The sequence below is a fragment of the Bicyclus anynana genome, unplaced genomic scaffold (assembly GCF_947172395.1).
Source record: "Bicyclus anynana unplaced genomic scaffold, ilBicAnyn1.1 scaffold_71, whole genome shotgun sequence".
Lineage (NCBI taxonomy): Eukaryota > Metazoa > Arthropoda > Insecta > Lepidoptera > Nymphalidae > Bicyclus > Bicyclus anynana.
Window position 1 is genome coordinate 20,649 of NW_026441278.1, and position 5,819 is coordinate 26,467.

A 5,819-nucleotide genomic window follows, 5' to 3' on the forward strand; every position below is an offset into this window, starting at 1 on the left:
TATGGCTCACTGATTGGCTGTTCGTTTCGACCAATGACAGAAGAGTTGCGACACTAGCGTTCAGAGCCAAAGTGGAAGCGGGTGGAACTAAAATCTGTCTCAGGCCTGCCTGCACCTGTGAACTCGTTACTCGATATTGACACAAACAAAAAACACATCGACATTTTGTTAAGTGTTTATCACAGACTAGCCGCCCACTTACAAAATAAAACCATAACGTGTACATACTCTTTGGTAACAAGGATCGATTGCAGCGACAAAACGGCACATGCAAGAACTAAAGTGTCAAGTGCCCTGGGGCCTAATTGTCTAACGCAAACGATTGAATTTGACAGTTGAAATCGTACGTTTTTACTTGTCAAACGGCTATTTCGGATTGTGTAAGCCAATGGAAAGCCATCGGTTGGGCATAGTTAGTTCATTACGATTAGATCGTTATTTTTATACGAAGAGTGAATGATTTGATATGATTTGACAGTTATTTGCGATTGTCTTCGAATTGTGTAAAGTTTTATGTTCATGGCTTATGTCAAAAACTTACGATGGGTCTTGAGTCACCTTTGATCGTAAAACGGACAAATTGTGGATGTCCAAAATTCCAAAATAATTATTTATATTTTATTAAATATCTAAAATTAATATTTTTTTCCATTCTAAATCTCTCAATTCAGTCTCCCCGACCACAGTTAGCATTTTTAGGACGAAACTTGGCGAAGTGTTTAGTGCTTTGTTTGTAAACAATGAACTCTCTTAGAAAGAGTAATAAATAATATATTCTTTGCAGTGAACCTATAAAGTCAAAACAATGAAGTTAATTCAGTGCTATTAATCGATTTATATAGGATGCTGAGACTTGGACTCTGAGAGAAAGTGAGAAAAAGAAGATACACACTCTAGAAATGTGTTGTAGAAGAACGCTTGCATATCCTGGACACAGTTTCGAAACAACATCTCACTCCTCCAAGAACTGGGGATCAAACAGCATCTTTCTTCCAGCATCTAATGTCTTACACACACTTCTTTGGACGTACTAGACAAAGAGACGATAAGTCCATATCCTTAGAGAGACATAAACTCACTACCTACGATATTTAATACCTTATCATGTTGTAGATTTCTGCGACATCTTGCATGTTGTTGTATCCAATGTGTTTGGATTTGTGTTCCTGGGCTTATGTGTGTGGTTTAGTTAAGTTTACTTAAGTTTGCTGGCTATTAAGCAAAAAGGAATCGAATTTCATTTTTAAAAGTATGATTATGCCAAACGAACTCTTTCGTCATCGCTCATAGGTACATTTACATTTTCCATTGGTGCATGCCCACCCTAGGAGTCCTAGGATTCTGAGCTACTGAATAGGAAATTATACTAGATAAGCCAATGGGTGGGAGTAGAATAGGATAGGAATAGGGAATGAGTCAAAGCGAAGCTTGTCTGTCCGCTATATTATCTTAGTACACAAACTACACTTACTTTGAGACTAAATAGTGATGTGTGTATTTTATAATATGCTCAATATTAACAATTTTGCTTTACAGGAGATTTGGAATATGCCCTATAACTGCAGACTCCAATATTGCAAATAGCACCTGCAATACAGTGGAATAACATATTGGTGTGCTGAAGAAAAGATGGCAAAGGCTTTTAGCTGATAGGATATTGTAATGATGACCCTGTTCTGTTCAAATCATAAATGTGTGTGTATTATCAAAATATTTGCATAGATTGTGAAATGCTGATGATATTTAATTTGGTTGGATTTTGATATTTGAAAATAAAAGAATACTTACTTTGCTGAGTTTGTTTTGTTGTAGTCTTTTCCAAAACTAAAGCTTTCAGTTTAACGTTTACTATTAATATTTTTTTTTTACCATTACAATAATTAAATAAATTATTCAAAAAAGTGTAGTTGTAGAAAATACATTTTTGAATTCAATATATTATTTTGAATATCGCTGTTTAATACATGTGTACGTTCGCCCCCCTGCAGTTTCACCCACAGAATTCCTGTTCCTGTGGGAAGGAGTACATGGCCTATAATACTCAAATGTGGATTTTTATTAGTAAAATAATCTTCAAAATTGGTTCAGTAGGTTCAGTGCTTACCCCTACAATCTCACAAACTGTATCTTTTTATCACAGTATCTAGACTACTAGTATTCTAAGAATTGTGAAAATGACACCTCTGAGGGTGAAATAGGGGTTGGAAGTTTATAAAAAAAAAAATTCAAGTTTATTTATTATAATAATAATAAATACAGTAGACATAGACTTTCAGATAGACATTTTTTAAACCCTGAAACCACAAAGCTGAAAAAATAATCAAATATATACTTCTCATCCAAACAGTCGGCCTGTACAGTACTTGCAGACACTGTTTTGATGAATAGTATATTTCCTTAAATCAGAAAAAAAGAGTATTACCAAATTAGAATATAAATCTGCTGAAGCCTAACTAGCTACACCAAAAAGGGGTCGACTCGACACTGAGGGATCATAAGTTCAGCCCTGCCCACTGTACTTTACAACATATTGGCCATACTTAAATGTTAAATCATATTTATTTTTTAAATATGTTTTACCGTAAATAAATTATTACAGATGCAACCTTTCTAACAGCTTCAGTCAATCACAGGATAGGTACAATGAAGTTACATACTATAAATAATCAAATTTATTTTATAATTAACAAAAATGAGTAAGAATATAGATGGATGGCTGACATAGAGAGCTCCTAGGATTACACACACACACCACACACCACATAATTCTTAAAGCTGGCTCAGCTAGTCAGTCTTGTTGTCAAAGCACTCATCTTCATGTCTCTGTGTCAATATCAGTGGTTCATCGTAATGGTCTGTTCATAGTAATCAATTTAGTCTGAAATTAAATAAAAAATTAATATTTTATACTAAAACTTAGATAGAATCTTTGAGAGAAAAACATTAACAGTGGTGACCTGGGTTCGATCCCCGGCTGGGCCGATTGAGGTTTTCTCAATTGGTTTAGGTCTGGCTGGTGGGAGGCTTCGGCCAGTTTCCACCCTACCAGCAAAGACGTACTGCCAAGAGATTTAGCATTCCGGTACAATGCCATGTAGAAACCAAAAGGGGTGTGGATTGCCTTCCTACTCCTAACAAGGTAGCCTGTTACCATCTTAGATTACATCATCACTTACCATCAGGTGACATTGTGGTCAAGGGCTAACTTGTAAAGAATAAAACAAAAACCTGCTCCAATGTGGATTGGTAATATTATGGTGATAATGTATAATATACCACTATCAGATGTTAATGATAATTAATGTTCCAGAGGTCCTGTGTTTGATCCCCGGCTGGACCAATTGAGACCAAGCGATTTAGCATTCCGGTGCGATGACATGTAGCAACTGAAAGGGTTGTGGATTTTCAGCCTAACTTGTAAAGAATAAAAAAATAAGAGTAACATTTTGCTCTCAGTAGAGGATTTTGAATGGTTTGAATTTGCGGACCCATTGTTATTATGACACTGTTGTTGGCTGGTGAAGCAATCCAGGAATAAAACACCCTAAAGAACTGTTCAAATCCTTTAATAATAAGTCTGCTTGTGAAGTCACTCATCACACACTTAGGTAAACCTATATTAGTGCTGACTCATAAGAGACTTAGAGATTAACACTGGGATAAAAATAACATGCGGACTTTTTTAAGAGACAGAGGTAATGCCCACCCTCCCCTTTTGCGCAGCCAGGATGTGCTAAATACTTCCCAACAAAGAAATTATTGCTATAACTGGCAGCAGGGACATGTAGTAGATAAGTAGCGCGACCACTAATTAATCGGCCATTGTTCTTCAGTTGGCTAACTGTAGTTAACCACTTGTAGTTACGCTAACCACCCTAGCTCTGCCATGGGCGTGGACGTGGAGTTATGGGTTGTTTTAATGAGAAACTTCTTAAGAAATGGACATCGACAAAAGTAGATAAAGGTAGTTTTCTTTTTTGTTTACTTTTATAGTTTTGAGTAACAATAACACAAACGAAGTAAACTTTGCTCATAAGACCACTAAAAATTAGTAAAACTTTGCTCAATTTTTAAATATACTCTTTAACCTGAAAAATAAAATTATTGTTTTGTTTTGATAAATTAAAATTTCTAATCCACAGGTTATTAATATGCTATGTTTCACCACAGACTAATAGGATATCACGTTAATTTGACACTAGCCAACACAGACAACAGGGAGATAACCAAATAGTCCAAATAGCCCTTGGTTAAATTCGTTAATTGCGTTTTGTTACTTGAGTTGCATGTACCATTTTCTCACGCTATTTTCTTCAATAGTAGATATTTTTCGTAAAAATTAATGCTTCTTTAATGTTTTAAGTAAAAGAATTAAAACGTTGTTAAAATATATGCATTATTTTCAAGTTTGACGTAAATTTGATAATATTATAAATATAGTTTTACTGTCGTTTTGCATAAACAATACGCAATCTTCATGAATTATTTCAATTCATCGTTCACCATCCGGTCTTCATACAATGAACTTATTTATGGTCGAAATTTTCTTAGATGACTTTTTTACACAACAATAATGGCCGACTATGAATCAAAGACAATCAGTAGGGTTGAGAAGTTAACGGCGGGCATCGGAACGATATCAAGTAGGTATCGTTATAACTGAAATACCTAAACTAAAATATCCGTTACTATAGTACGTTATCTTAAAAGGGAACGTATAGTAACGTTTTTCGGTTGTGTGCATTTTAAGAAATTAAATATCACGTGTCACAAACGGTGAACGGTGCACGGTTTATGCCTATGGGTACGCGTGGTTAAGAAATGGGGTAATCTTTTTTTTATTATTATTATAAATATACTTAAACAATACACATCACTATCTAGTCTCAAAGTAAGCATACAGAGTAGCTTGTGTTATGGGTGCTAAGATAATTGATATTATAATATTAATATACAATTATATACTACATATAAATGTATAATGTATAAATACGCTACATATACACTTATATAATGTATAAATACACACAGACACTTAAAAACACTCAATCTCATCACACAAATATTTTCCAGTTGTGGGAATCGAACCCACAGCCGTGAATGCAGAAAGCAGGGTCACTACCCACTGCGCCACGCGGCCGTCTCTTTCTTTAATCTTTTGGGGACGTACTAACGTCCAAGATTTGCTTATACTTCAAAAAAGTGTGCACGTATCCACGTACATACTGGGTGTAAGGGACATGATACCGAAAACTGCATGAAGAGGTTAAATTTAGTTTCCACAACGATATTTTAAATACCAATTACGTCGGAAATAAGAAAATTCAGATTTTGAAAATTTTGAGCACGCAATGTACAGCGAATAATGCGATAACAACGCTCCGCAATCTACTGCGTACGTACATGTAGGTAGTACGCATCGACAGCAAATCGGCTGGCTACACTTACCTATCTAATACCTATTTTTTATACTTTACAAGTTTTTAACTAGGTACAGGTAGTTAACTTACTTCAGGTTGTTTCTCGTTTACGAGACGTTATGTCGTCGTAGTAGGTACGATATTCATGAGTACTGAATTGATTTGATCTAAGCATTTCAAGACTTCTCAGTCAACACACACAAACACACACAATACAAACGACACAATTGTATGAGTATTCGTTACAGAAAATCACTACTAACAGAACATAAAACATACACAAAAGTTTTTGAATTTTGGTTTGTTTGTCAACAGACCGCCGAACACGAACTAAAGAAAAAATAGCGTAGCGTCTAGCGAAAGGACCTAAAGTTTCAATATTTTGAAAATACCTATTAA

The 5,819-nt window shown here is 35.0% G+C and overlaps 1 long non-coding RNA gene across 1 annotated transcript; it reads left to right on the forward strand.

Annotated features, from left to right (window-relative positions):
* Window positions 1–224: 224 nt before the first annotated feature.
* Window positions 225–1,793, forward strand: LOC128199824 (uncharacterized). Its single transcript, XR_008252356.1, has 2 exons — window positions 225–1,290; window positions 1,537–1,793. It is a non-coding gene; the product is annotated as an uncharacterized LOC128199824 (long non-coding RNA).
* The last annotated feature ends 4,026 nt before the right edge of the window (window positions 1,794–5,819 follow it).